General features: G+C 50.0%; 1 protein-coding gene across 1 annotated transcript in view; it reads right to left on the minus strand.

The window, feature by feature from the left end:
• The window catches only part of LOC119952928 (perilipin-3-like), a 54,876-nt gene that overhangs the window by 22,879 nt on the left and 17,145 nt on the right, over nucleotides 1-14,852 (minus strand). The window lies entirely within an intron of this gene.

Raw genomic sequence — 14,852 nt, forward strand, 5'->3', positions numbered from 1 at the left:
GGGATGGCCCCTTTGGAAAGAGTTTTGTGCAAATGAGGAGACAGGTCCCGGAAGTATAGGTCATACTTGGTGGGAGAACCTCTCTCAGATACACAAAAAGAGTTTAGGTAAAGCACGCAAGCCGATGGCGATTGTGTCCTGCTTGGCACAGTTGCGAGGCGCAGAGGAGGTCATCAGGACGCTCCGGACAGATTTAGAGGAAAGGAACCGAATGAGTAAGGTCGATGTCAGGGACATTGAGAAAGAAAACCTGGAATTAAAAGGGAAGTTGGCAGAGAAGGGTAGAGAGGTGGATGATGCCAAGAGGGCTCACCAGTCTTGTCTAGCTCATCTGAACAGTTCCCAGACCCAGTATGAGAAAGCCTATCAGGACGTGCAACGTGCCGTTCTGATAAGACAGGAATCGGAAAAGCAGGTGGAGGCATTGCAGAGGCAATGTTCCGATCTCAAAGCAGCTTTGAGAGCACTCCACGCTGCAACGACCGAACACAGACAAAGCACAGTTGACCACGCGAAATGCAGGAAACAGATTGCGGAACTGCAATCTCTGCTTTCGGTGCAGAATGGCTTCCAAAGCACCTTTGGAGCTCAGTTAGATGGGGAAAATGCCCCAGATTGGCAGGAATTAAGCGAGACAGCGCAGCGTTATGTTCAGGGAACATGTGCGCCAGCAGCTCAGCAGAAACGACAGGCACCCCAACCCCCCACAGCTCAGATCATAACCGCACCCATGAATCCCGTAACCACACAGAGGAAAGCCGAATCAGAAGGCGCCCCAGACATAACTTACACCACCCCTTTAACAGTAACCCAGCTAAGGGACGCTTGTGAAAAGATCACTCCGTTCCTCCCCACCGCAGACCCCCACCAGTTCTTCGCTAAAGTAAAACAGCAGGCTACCATGTACGGCCTGGATGAGAGAGAGCAGGTTAAGCTCACCGTGTTGAGCTTAGACCAGAGTGTAGTGGCAGCCCTCCCCGACCCACAGAACGTGGCAGGAGGCAGCCTAGAGGAGATGCACACTGCCATTTTAGATGCCATCGGGTACAATAGAGGTGACCCCGTAGAAGGATTGAATAAGTGCAGGCAGAAGAGATCCGAACACCCCACAGCATTCGCAGGAAGGCTGTGGATTCATTTCAGCGCAGTTTTCGGACAGCTAGATAGAGCGCATTTAACCCGCGAAAACATGGTTAAGTGGACGCGCACAATTATCTCACACGCAACAGAAGCAGGACAGAGCGCTTGCAATAATTACGACCCCTCAGAAGAGGCCCATAACGAAAAATGGGTCCTCAAAAGATTGTCCCGCGCTTGGGAGCAATCGCTTCAGGCAAAAGCAAAGGTTAAATCCCCAGAAGAGGCTCAGGCTGCTGCAGATATCCAAGCGGTCAGAGAGCACCAGAAGCCCGCATGGGTAAACGAAGGCAAGAGCAGCCCTCAACAGAAAGGACAGGAATGCTATAACTGTGGACAGTTAGGGCATTGGGCAAAAGAGTGTAATGCACCCCAGCGATCTCAGAGAGGCCAGCAGACAGGCACTCTGAACCGCAGTAAGGCAAAACCCATCCACAATGTAGCAGTACAGTCAGGACCCACCAATGTGGACGAGACGAACTGACGGTGTTCGGGCTCCCCCACTTGGGTCTGTGACACACTATGGGACTCATCAGGGAGGCCCGTAGTCACGGCAAAAGTCAAAGGGAAGCCCATAGAGTTACTGTGGGACACAGGAGGATCCCGCACCACCATTAACTCCACAACCACGGCACACGCAGACACGTGGCCGACCACCTCCACCATCACACTTAGCGGGTTCACCGGACACTCGCAGCAGGGACATATCACAGCACCCGTAGCGATCCAGCTAGGGAACATTAGCACAAGGCACCCCGTAGTTTTAGTAAATCTTCCCCGGACAGCAGAGCACATCCTGGGGATAGATTTTATGAACGCTCACAGCTTGTCGTTCGACCCAGTGAACCAGTGTGTCTGGCGAATGGCGAGATCAGACAGAGCCCCAGCCACCCTCACAGTAGGAGACTACGCTAATCGGATTAGCGCAGTGGGAGAGTACTCATTCGACCTGACTACACTCCACACCGACCGACAAATTAAGGCCCTACTGAACAAACACAGGACAGCATTTGCAAGTCACCGTCATGACTGTGGCAGAATGACTGGACAAGTTCATGTTACCGGACAGGACCCCCGACCGCAAAAGCAGTATAGATTTCCCCTCGAGGCAGAGGTGGAAATAGAAAAGGTTATAGGTAGCTTGTTGGACCAAGGTGTACTGAGAACGGTAGCCTCCACCAACAATGCCCCTATTTGGCCAGTGAGGAAGCCCGATGGATCATGGCGTCTGACCATCGATTATCGGGAACTCAATAAAGTAACCCCCGCAGTAGCCCCAACGGTAGCTACTAGTCCCGAGACCATGCTCAAGCAGGGTCTCAACGCCAAGTACTTCACGGTATTGGACATCAGTAATGGATTCTGGTCAATACCATTGGCAAAAGCGTGCCAATACAAATTCGCATTCACTTTTAAAACTCAGCAGTACACGTGGACATGCCTCCCACAAGGATTCCACAATTCACCCTCCATTTTCCACCGACAGCTGGCAAGTGGATTAGAAAAATTTTCCCGACCCGAATGTCTGGTACAGTATGTAGACGACCTACTACTGCAGACAGACACAAAGGCAGAGCACATTTCGCTTCTGGCCGAACTCCTAGAACTCTTAACTGAAATTGGCTGTAAAGTTAACCCGAAAAAGGCCCAAATATTGGAAAGTAAAGTGATGTATTTGGGATCAGTCATCACGCACGGCAAACGCGAGATCGAATTCAAAAGAATTGATTCGATCGTCAAATTGCCCCTTCCCCAGAATGTATCAGCCCTCCGGTCGTTTTTAGGACTGGTTGGCTACTGTCGGAACCACATAGACGGATTCGCGACAAAAGCCGCCCCACTTTCAGACCTCCTTAAGAAAGGAGCCCCCTGGGAATGGCTTCCGCAGCATACAGGCGCTGTGGAAGAGTTGAAACGAGCCCTTAGTGCAGCACCCGCGCTGCTAGTCCCCGACCAACTTTCACCGTACGCAATCGAGGTAGCTAGCACAGATCTGACCCTCTCGGCCGTGTTGCTTCAGGAACGGCACGAGCAGCTAAGACCAGTGGCTTATGCCTCCCGACTGTTAGACCCGGTAGAACAAGGATTTTCAGCCTGTGAGAGGCACCTCCTTGCTGTCTTCTGGGCAGTGCAGTATTTCTCATACATCACCGGACTCAACCCCATCACCATTCTAACCGAACATACACCCACACAGCTACTACTAGACGGTCGACTGAAGGACGGTTCAGTTAGCCAGATTAGGGCAGCTAGGTGGACCCTACTTTTACAAGGACGGGACATTACAGTAAAACGGACACGCACACACACATACTTAGCAGACAACCTCCAATACCCCGGACAGCCCCATGACTGTGAAATTGTAGCTCCCCTGCATAACACAGGACCCTTTTTAGCAAAAACACCCCCCAGGAAGATAGGGAACCCGAAACAAAGCCCCCAGCCCACAGACACGTGTGGACCCTTGAGGATTTATGTCGACGGTTCCTCCACAGTTCTAAATGGTGAGCGTATCACAGGATGCGGCATCTATGTAGAGGACGCGCAGGGGCGCGCTCTCGAAGAAATCGCTCTTAAGTTACCAGGTCACTTAGGCGCGCAGGCAGCAGAGCTAGCAGCCATAGCGTACATAGTGGACCACCCCGATTCTTTCCCCAGCCCAGCAGACATATATTCGGACAGCTTATATGTCTGTAACAGTTTAACCGATTTTCTGCCCCTGTGGAGGACACGAGGTTTTGTCTCCGCAGACGGAAAACCCCTTCCATCAGCCCCTCTACTCCAGCATATTTTAGCGAAAGCGAAGGACAGGACCTTCGGCATAATAAAAGTAAGAAGCCACCATAGGTCATCACCCCCTGGGAATGTAAAAGCCGACGCGTTGGCTAAGGCAGGTTCCAGGAGAGGACACTTATGGACCCCCCCAGCTAGCGCACCAGCTAGCGCCCCTGTGAGCGCAGTACAAGTCTCACAGACTGATATTAAAGACCTCGTGGCAGCACAGAAACAGGACGGAGACCTCAGGGAGGTTTTCAAGGGAAATTTTGTGCCTGCTTACGAGCACTTTAAACACGCACTGACCACACATGAGGGTGTGATCATTAAGGACCAACTTTATGTGGTCCCACAGCAGGACAGGAATCAGATGATTGCCTTGTTCCATGACGGACACGGGCATCAGGGAATTGATGCAACAACGAGGCACCTCAGGCAACTCTGTTGGTGGCCTAATCTCAGGAATGATGTAACGCACTACATAGAGAATTGCCTGATTTGTGCTCAGAATAACCCGGAGCGGTATTCTAAGAAAGCACAACTTCGGCATACTCGCCCAGTTAACGGCCCTTGGACAAACCTCCAGATCGACTTTATAGGTCCATTGCCCCCTTGTCGGAATGGCTATAAATACGTTCTGGTGGTGATAGATACCTTTACCAAATGGGTAGAGGCATTTCCCTCACGAACAAATACAGCAAAGACAGCTGCAAAGATCCTGACCCACCACATCTTCACGAGATGGGGTTTACCCCGAAGTATCGATTCGGACCAGGGATCTCACTTTACAGGACGGGTCATGAGGAACGTCCTGACAATATTCGGAATCAAACAGAACTTCCACATTGCGTATCATCCACAGTCCAGCGGGATTGTGGAGCGCATGAATCGGACCCTAAAAACTACCCTTAGGAAAATGGTTCAAGAGAATAATTCCACATGGGATTCAGTGCTCCCATTTGCACTTATGTTCATAAGGAACACTGTCTCCACATCGACAGGATACACACCACACACACTCATGACCGGACGCCCTATGAAAGGTACAGAATTCCTTTTAGGACTGGACATGACAAGCCCCGAAGTGACGGCCCTCACACATGAAAAGGCAGTTACAGATCTAGTTGAGACTGTGAGGTCTGCACAGCTCGCAGCCGCAGTCCAGCTAGGGAAACGCCGACATCAACGGACTGCCTGTTTCAATAAGACCGTACACACCACAGAATTCCAGGTTGGGCAACAGGTAATGTTATCTGTTTATAACCCCAGCAGTTTTTTGGCTCCAAAATATTCCGGTCCCTACTCAATTTCGGACAAAATTAGCCCCTCCGTTTACAGGATAAAGTATCCTAATGGAAAGACCGCGTGGTTCCATATAAACCAGTTAAAGGCTTATGGAACACAGGCCAACCATGCTCACCATGTCCTGCTGGATGCAGCAGAACACTTCACCCCGCCCACCAGAGACACTTTTCCACCATCCCCCTCACAGACCAGTTCATCAACGAACTCGCCCACGACTCCGCCCACAGACCACTACAGACCACGCCCCGACACGCCCACAAGCTGCCACAGCAGAGACAGTAGGACAGACACTGACTCTGAAGACAGCGACAGCACACAGCCATACAGCCCACACTGCACCAACTACGACCCCGACTCCAGTGACCCCATGGAAGTCACTTACCTCAAAAACCCCGAACCACCACCCGACCCCGACTACCCCGACAACACACTCGACGCTACACAATGGCACAGGGACAATTCCTACAGACTTGTCCGCAATGATGAAAGTGACCCCCGGTCACACAACTCCAAAATAGCATGCCTGATCCACACAAGGGTGTGGGATCCGGGAGAGCAGGACGACACGGTGTCTGACTCCCGACACGGCAACCCCTTTGTGACCCTGTTCACAGAGGCAGAATCAAAGTGAGGTGTCCAGATGATGTAAGATAGGAATCGTTTGAGGGAAACGATGTCCTTTCTGATGGAACCTGCACGTATGTTTGTCTTCGTTTTATGTTTGTTTGTTTTCAGGAATGTACATGTTTCAGCTGGAGGATGGACATCTTCTTTTCAGCTGAAAAGATTGTGACCACCTCACATACACGTTAGCTTGTCCGCAGATACTTTTGAGAACTTCGGTTTGATTGGAGATCTTTTCCAAAGTTGTAACACTTGTGACAGCCTGGTGAGCAGCTCACCGTATCGTCTAAGATATCTGAAGACCAGCTCATGTCCTCAGTTGGAGCATCTTGGCTCCCTTGGTTTTTTAGGTGCCCCTCTATTCGGCGAAATAGAGGCTGCAAGTCATGGTCAACACATTCGTACCCGTTTTTCCAGGTTACTCAGGCAGTGGACAAACGGCACTGAGGACCCGCCCTGTCTGAGAACCAACCCTTGGTCAGCCAAGCTCGGGTATGGCACAGCACGCCCTACCCGGGGATCCCATCCAACTCATACCCGTAGCGGCCCATACGCAACTCATTCGGATATTTATTTCCAAGTTTGTTTTCATTTTAGGTTAGGTAGCCCTTCGGCCACCATCCCACATGCTATTTACATCCGGGAACATTCGGATGGTAAATCAGCAAAGCCTGCGAGACGGCTCGCAGAAGGAAGGATTGTTAGGTGTATGCTGGTCTTTAAATTCGCTTTTTGAAAAAAAATGAGGGGAGTCACAGGGTGTGACTTAGCCAGTCATTTTAAAGGGTCAATTGGGTTTTGAAAGACAGATGCACTAACAAGTAAAGGTCTTAAACTGTGTATTGACAGATACTGTGCTTGATCCCAAAGGTTTCAAAGGACGAGACAGAGGTCGAAGCCAGGATTGTCAATACCGGAGGAAGAAGGAAGAGAAAGAAGAAGAACAGCAAAATGATGGAAGCCCACTTATTACTATTTAATGTCATATGTATATGTGTGGAAACAAGACACGTTTCCCCCACAACCCCCACCGTAAATGTTAGTACAGCAAACCCCCAGTGCTCAGCTCTGATCAGCGAGGTTCAGACCTGGTGTACTAAATTCATGACGTGGTACTCCATGTCCTACATAATCGAATCACTGTTGGTGATTGCGATCCTCACCATCCTAGTGCAGACCCTCAGGTTGAGGAAATGGAAGAGGAGAGCCTCTCGTTCCAGCACCTCACCCATCTATAGAGTGCAATCCCCCATCTTCGGATTCCACCAAACCCCTCAACCCCTCACTGATTACAACACTCTGTAAATAAAATTCAGCCATGTATTATATTGTTCCATACTCGACTGCCGAGTTGGGAAGTGTGATGTTGTGGTGTGAATGGTTAAGGTTTAGAGTGATTAAATGTTTAAGTTAAGGTTAAGGTTAATAGTGATAGGTAGAGGTTCCCAATTGTAGTAATGCATGTCCCTTTGACATAGGGCCAAGTAGAAATGTTAGTTAAAAAAATTTTTTTTCTCTTCTTCCCATAGTTTAGAACAGAGTAGAACAGGAACTGGCAAGAGGTCAGAACACAAGGAGGCAAAGTACATAGGTGATCCTTCACAATAGTATGATTGTGAGGATCACAAGGAGGGAATGTAGCCATGCTGGCCACGCAAAATGGACACTGAGCCAAACTAAAATGGAAGGCTGCTGGGAAACAGACAGTTCAGCCAGAACAGCAGTCTGCAAAGAGCAGTTTGCATTCTGCAGCAACAGAAACCAGTTTGGGCTCAGGTGAAAAGACCTTAGCTAGGTGCAAATGGCAAAACGCTTTGCATGCTAATGAGGCCATCAGACTTGAACACCCACACAATAGATACATTTGGTTCTGAATGGACACATTCCAATCAAGACCCAGACATCGAGGCACCAGAAACCTCCAAACAAAAGGACATAAGAAACGCCCCCTCCATCACGGAGACCCCCTCGCATTGGGGAATTAATCCAGTATCGATAAGAAATTGATCCAATAGGTAGAGCCCGCCCGGGAAGAGGGAAGGACAACGGAACCCCTATAAAAGATAGGGACCTCGTGTTGTCCGGTCTGTTAAACCCGTGCTCCGGCTCCGACTGACACCTGGTATCCTGACTCCAGCCGTTGAGCACCAGCCGCCGAAACCGTAAGTTCAACGCTCGCTACGCGATCCAAGCCCGCTAGACTCCCAAGTGCCAGAACGCTTGCTGAAGGCTGCAGACAAAACCAGGACGAAGGCCTCGTTCTCTGACCTTGCCTGTTCCTGTTAGATAAGTATTCTGTTTGCTTATGTTTAGTTGTAGCTTAGTCTCTTAGTGTGTGCATGAGTATTTATTATTAACTGTATAATAAATATTGATCGTTTGAACTTGACTAATCGGTGTATCGTCTTTATTACTTTGAACTTGACCTTGGAATACTTGTGACGTTGCCTATACGGCAACTGGCGACTCCAGAGCTAAATAATTACATAGAACAGAGCCTAGCAGTGTTAAGCACACGTCGAACTCGGAGGCGTGTTAATACACTCCAATAAACGCGTTTTACGCCCATAGTAAAACGTGCAACAAGGCTTATATGTGACTCCAGACCCACAGCAACAGCACCCTCAAGAGGGGGGTTTAAATGCTGACCCAGCCCAGCCTGCAACACCCATATCACATGAACGAAAAAAAAAAAAAATCATGACATGAAGAGGACGAGCGGGACCGTGTTTTAATGACTCATACCAAACAATGGCACCTCTTCAGTACTGCACTGGAGCATCAACCTAAATTAGTGCCCAAGTTCCAAAAGGTTACTGATCTGCAGTGTTCCAAATAAAGTTGATGAGCTGCAGGTGCAAGTTGCCTTAGATATGCTACAATGGCTGGATCAAGGATTAATGGCCAAAAAGGGCAGTAAACATACCTGGCTACAGTGTATTCAGCAGTGAGAGGGAAGGAAAAAAACAGGGAGAGGGGTTTGGAGTGGCGGAGCATGACTGGTAGATTCCAGGAGATCCCACTTCCAGGGTCTACCTGGCTCGCGAGATCCAACATGCTCACAAGACATTGCGATGTGAATCCTGCCCATTGTGCGCTGGATCACTTTTTGGCAAATGACAGCTAGTCTCACTCTAATATGAGTTTGAGATCTACCGGTGTGGGATTCAACACCCCCCCCCCCTCACCTTGGAGGTCTCGGGCCAGCACCATTTCAGTACTGGTCTCCACAAACAGAGACCAGACAGAATGGCACTTGTGGGGGTCTCTCAGGGGATTGGAGGCTGCCCTCTGGGCAGGGTGGTACCCTGGTACTGCTAGTGCCACCTGGGTACCCTGGCACTGCCAGAAGGGGCTCTGCCAGGCTGGCATTGAGTCAGGGCATGAGAGCAGGGAGCCCAGAGGCTAGAGAGATGCAACACCATTTTTAAATGATATCGTGATGTCTTGCTGCACTGGTCAAGATGCCGAGGGAGATAAACAAACTCTGGCCAAAATCTTGCCGCTATATTGGGTTGATGCCAGAGGATTGTAAATGTTACTCTAGGAGAGAGATGCAACTCTGCCCGGTCTTAATTCAGTTGCAGGAAAACTAGAGATCAAATTAATGGTCACTTAGCCAGCATCGATTTGTTAAAACCAAAATCATATCAGATTAACTTTGCTGAAGAGGACTTCCGATGGTGGCCATGGAGTGAATGGTCACACATTTAGCAGCTCTCGCCCTTCGTGGTCTTTTAACGGCTTTTAAGCTGGATTTTTCTGGAAATTTCTCAACATAAGTTGATTAAAGCGAGAGGAAAAGAAGGTGAGCCCCAATCTATGGAATCGTGTTCAAATAAGGGTCAAAAAAGCAGAAACCAAATGATGAGTGAAAGCAAGGCTCAGAGGTCAGCGAGTGCAATGGCAACGAGGCAAAGCTTGTCCATGCCAGCTCAATGGACGATGGAGGAATGGGTCGAGTACCTGGATGAGAAGTTCACCCAGCATCATAAGGAGTATGCAGAAGACATGACCCAGGCGGTAGCCTCGATTAAGGAGGTGGTCGACTGGGTGGAGAAGAAAATGACGACCCAGGGATAAGAGATTCAAAGGTTGCTGGAGCTGGTGACTGAATGTGAGGAGGAGTCCACTGTGATGGCTTTGGAAATTAACATTCTACAGGACATCCAGAAACGGCTGCTGGAAAAGGTAGACCTGGAGAACCGGTCTCGCAGACAGAATATCAGAATTGTCGGTCTGCCAGAAGGAAAGGAGGGATCATATGCGGGAGCATCTGTGGGGAAGATGTTAGAGAAGATGAAAATGAAAATCACTTATTGTCACGAGTAGGCTTCAATGAAATTACTGTGAAAAGCCCCTAGTCGCCACATTCCGGTGCCTGTTCGGGGAGGCTGGTACGGGATGATCGGGGCTGATGTGTTTGACAAGCCTCTGGAGGTGGACCGGGCACATAGGGCTTTCGTGCGTAAGCCCCAGGGTCGTGAGCCCCCGAGGGCCATGGTGGTGAGGCTACATTGATTCCTCGACGAGGAGCGCATTATAAAGTGGGCCAGGCAGGCGCAACGGTGCATGTGGGAAGAATCAAAGATCCGGGTGTACCTAGGCTGGGGAGCAGAACTCGCAAAGAGGAGTGTAAGTTTCAATAAAGTTAAGGCAGCTCTATATGCGAAAGACATAAAATTTGGACTGCTGTACCCGGCCCGTCTTTGGGTAACCTACGAGGACAGAGAGATGTGGCGGCTTTCATGAAAGACAATAACCTGCTTAAGGACTTTAAAATCCAAACTGTGGTTTTGGGGGAAGGAAAAAGCGGGGGGGGGGGAAGAGTTCTGTCTTGTCTTGTTTAAAATTTCAGTCTTTCTATTCTGAGTTAAGTCGCGATGTTCGGGAAGAAAAGGATTTTTCTTGCGTGAGTTGATTTCGATTTATTGCCCTACATACTGGATTACAGAGAAAAACTTTCAAGTTGCGACTGTTTTTTTGTAAAAAAGATCGTTGAATTCTTGCATGCATAATTTTGCTTCAGCTGCTTGAAGCTTCTTCTATTGTGTTTGATTCTGTTTGAAGGTGATGGGACTGATGAGATTCGGTTAAAGGGGGAGGGATTGGCCTTCTTGCCTGCACATTGGGGGATGGTTTCTTTGCTTTTTGGGATTGTTGTTATTGTGTTGAGTGCTTGTGATAGGTTTAGGGGAGATAGGATCTGGCAGATGGCAGGTTTCCTGGCGCTGAAGGGTGAGAGCTGCCAGTCTAGCTGGATAGTTGGTTCACGGGAGCAAAGTGGGGGGAGAGCTGAGGAGAGATGGTGTGGGGGGGGGGGCAGGGAGGAGGGGGCGGGAGGGGAGGGGGACTGCTGACGGGTAAGGGACAGCTCTGAGACTGGAGATGGAGATCAGATGGTGGTCGCTGCCGAGTGGCGGACCAAGTGAGGTGCGGGACATGGGCTAAGATCTGGCCTGGGGAAGGTCATGGCTAATCGACGGGGGAGGGGGGCAAGAGCTCCCCCGACCAGACTGGTTACGTGGAATGTTCGTGGACTGAACGGGCCGGTCATGAGAGCCCGTGTGTTCGCACACTTGAGACAGTTAAAAGAGGACATGGCCATGTTACTGGAGACACACTTGAAGCTGGGAGACCAAATTAGATTAAAGAAGGGGTGGGTCGGGCAAGTGTTTCATTCGAAACTGGACTTTAAAACAACGGGAGTGGCTATCCTCATTAACAAAAGGGTGACATTCGAGGTGGGAAGGATAGAGGCAGACGTGGGAGGCAGATTTGTTATGGTTAGTGGGAAGCGAGGGGGAATGGCAGCTGGTGACTATATATGCCCCAAACTGGAATGATGTTGCATTTGTCAGGAAGGTGCTGGGTAAGATCCTTTGACTCGCACTGGCTGGTTGTGGGGCTGACTTTAATACGGTCCTGGATCCGAGATTGGACCGGTCGAGTTCCAGGTCAGGGAAACTATCAGCAATGGCACAGGAACTGCGGGGGTTCATGGAGCACATGGGAGGAGTGGATCTGTGGAGATTTGAGAGGCCAAGGAGCAGGGAATATTCATTTTACTCCCATGTACATAAGGCATATTCCAGGATAGATTTCTTCGTACTAGGTAAAACACTGTTAGCAGGGGTTGAGGACACTGATTACTCCGCAATTGTGGTTTCAGATCACGCACCACATTGGATAGACCTATGGGCAGGCACGGGAATGTCCCAGAGCCTACAGTGGAGACTAGATACAGGGCTGTTAGCGGATGAGGAGATCTGTGAGCGAGTGAGGGAGGCCATTCGGGGGTACATAAAGATCAATGACACGGGAGAGACTGCGGCTGGGGTGGCCTGGGAGGCATTGAAAGCAGTTATTCGAGGGGAATATATTTTGATTCGAGCCCACAGGGTTAAAACTGAGTGGTCGGAGCTGGACAGGTTGGTAGGAGAAATCTTACAGGTGGACAGGAGATATTCGGAGTCTCCAAATGAGGAGTTCCTGAAGGAGCGTCAGAGACTTCAAATGGAGTTTGGGCTCCTTTCCACAGGTAAGGCAGAGGGACAGCTGAGGAGGGTAAAAGGGGCAGTGTATGTACATGGGGAGAAAGCTAGCAGTATGCGGGCACATCAGCTGAGGAAACAGGAGGCGGCGAAAGAAATAGGGAAAATAAAGGATACGAGAAGGAAGGTAGTGACGGACCCAGGGGCGGTTAATGAAGTGTTCAGTGAATTTTATAGCCAGCTATATGAGTCAATTCATATGAGTCATGAATCAATTCCTGGGGAGGCTAGAGTTTCCGAAGGTAGATGAGGAGCTGGTGGAAGTCCTGGGGGGCCCGATTGGGCTTGGGGAGGTGATAGATGGATTGGGGGCGATGCAATCGAGTAAAGCCCCGGGACCTGACGGATTCCCAGTGGAATTTTATAAGACATTTTCTGGATTACTGGGGCCGCTTTTGGTTAAGGCTTTTAACAATTCCAAGGAGCTAGGAGTACTCCCCCCAAAGTTATCACAGGCATCAATCCCTCTCATCCTGAAGCGAGACAAGGATCCAGAGAGCTGTGGATCATACAGGCCAATTTCCCTTTTGAATGTAGCTGCAAAATTATTGGCAAAGATTCTGGCCGCTCGAGAAGAGGATTGCGTCCCGGAGGTAATCGGGAAGGATCAGATGGGATTTGTAAAGGGCAGGCACCGAACACCAAAATTAGATGGCTTTGCACTGTAATAATGATGCCAGCAGAGAGGCACGAGGTTGAGGTGATAGTTACCATGGACGTGGAGAAGGCTTTTGACCGGGTGGAGTGGAAGTACCTATGGGACATCTTAGGCAGGTTTAGGTTTGGGCAGGGATTTGTGGAGTGGATCCGGCTGTTGTATCAGGCTTCAGTGGCAAACGTATTGGTTTCACAGGTCAGTGCAACATCGAGGGCCGAAGGGCCTGTACTGCGCTGTAAAGTTCTATTGTTAACCAAGTTCGGTCGGAATACTTTAGTCTATGTCGAGGGACAAAGCAGGGATGCCCGCTCTCCCCATTACTGTTTGCAGTGGCCATAGAGCCCATAGCAATGGCCTGGAGGGCAGCGAACCCCTGGCGGGGGGTGGAACACAGGGTCTCTCTCTCTCTCTCTACGGACGATTTGCTGCTTTATGTCACAGACCCGGTGGGGGGGCCGACTGAAATCATGGGGGTATTAGGAGAATTTGGGCTATTTTCAAATATGGGAGCAAGTGAGATGCTCGTGATCCAGGCACGGGGGCTGGAAAGGAGACCGAAGGAGCTACCTTTTAAAGTGGTTGGGAGGAGTTTCAGATGTCTGGGGCTAAGGATTGGGGGACAGCTTCACAAGTTAAATTTGGCTAAAGCAGTGACTCAACTGAGAAAGGATTTCCACAGATGGGACATGTTCCCACTGACTCTGGCGGGGAGGGTTCAGATGGTGAAGATGACGGTCCTTCCGAGACTGCTTTTCTTTTTTCAGTGTCTCCCGATTTTTTCCCAAAGGCTTTTTTCAGAAGTATGAACATGGCGATATTGAGATTTGTATGGGTGGGTAAAAACCCCCGAGAGTAAAGAGGGCACTCCTGGAACTGATGCGCGGAGAGGGGGGCTTGGCCCTCCTGAGCTTTATTAATTATTACTGGCTGGCCAACGTACTGATGGTCAGGAAATGGATAGTAGGGGAGGGGTCGGTTTGGGATCGAGTGGAGGCAGCATCCTGCAAAGGGACGAGTTTGGAGGCTTTACTAATGGCACCCCTGCCATTCTCGCCAGCTCAGTACTCTACAAGCCCTGTGGTGTTGACAGCCCTAAGGGCGTGGGGCAACGGAGGCAGCACATGAGACTGGAGTGTGGTCACCGATCTGTGACAATCACGGGGGTGGGGGGGCTGGATAGGGTCCTTAAGTTATGGCAGCGGGCAGGGATTCAGAGGCTTGGGGATCTATTCATCCAGGAGGGCTTTCGGACCTTGGAGACATTAGAGGAGTTTGATTTTCTGGGTGGGAATGGGTTTCGGTACCTTCAAGTGCAGGACTTTGTACGGAGGCAGGTTCCAAGCTTTCCTCGCCTCCCCCCTAAGGGGGCTACCGGATAAAGTGCTGTCAAACACCGGGATTGGAGATGGGAGGGTTTCGGAGATATACAGGGAACAGATGGAGTGGGAAGGGGCCCCTATCAGGGAGGTGAAGAGGAAGTGGGAATAGGAGCTGGGAAGAGAGCTGGAAATGGAAAAGTGGGAGAAAGCCTTGAAAAGGGATATACATCCTCATCCTGTGCTGGACTCCGCTTGATTCAGTTCAAGGTAGTCCACAGGGTCCACATGATGGTAGCCCAGATGAGCAGGCTCTTTGAGTTGGAGGACAGATGTGGGTGGTGTGGGGGTAGCCTGGTCAACCATGTACGTGTTTTGGGCATGTCCGAAACAGAGGGAATTCTGGCAGGGCTTCACTGATGTTATGTCAGAAATCCTGGAGGTGGGGTAACTCAAGAGTCCAGAACTGACAATATTTGGGTT

Source organism: Scyliorhinus canicula, chromosome 18, assembly GCF_902713615.1.
Source record: "Scyliorhinus canicula chromosome 18, sScyCan1.1, whole genome shotgun sequence".
Taxonomy (NCBI): Eukaryota; Metazoa; Chordata; class Chondrichthyes; order Carcharhiniformes; family Scyliorhinidae; genus Scyliorhinus; species Scyliorhinus canicula.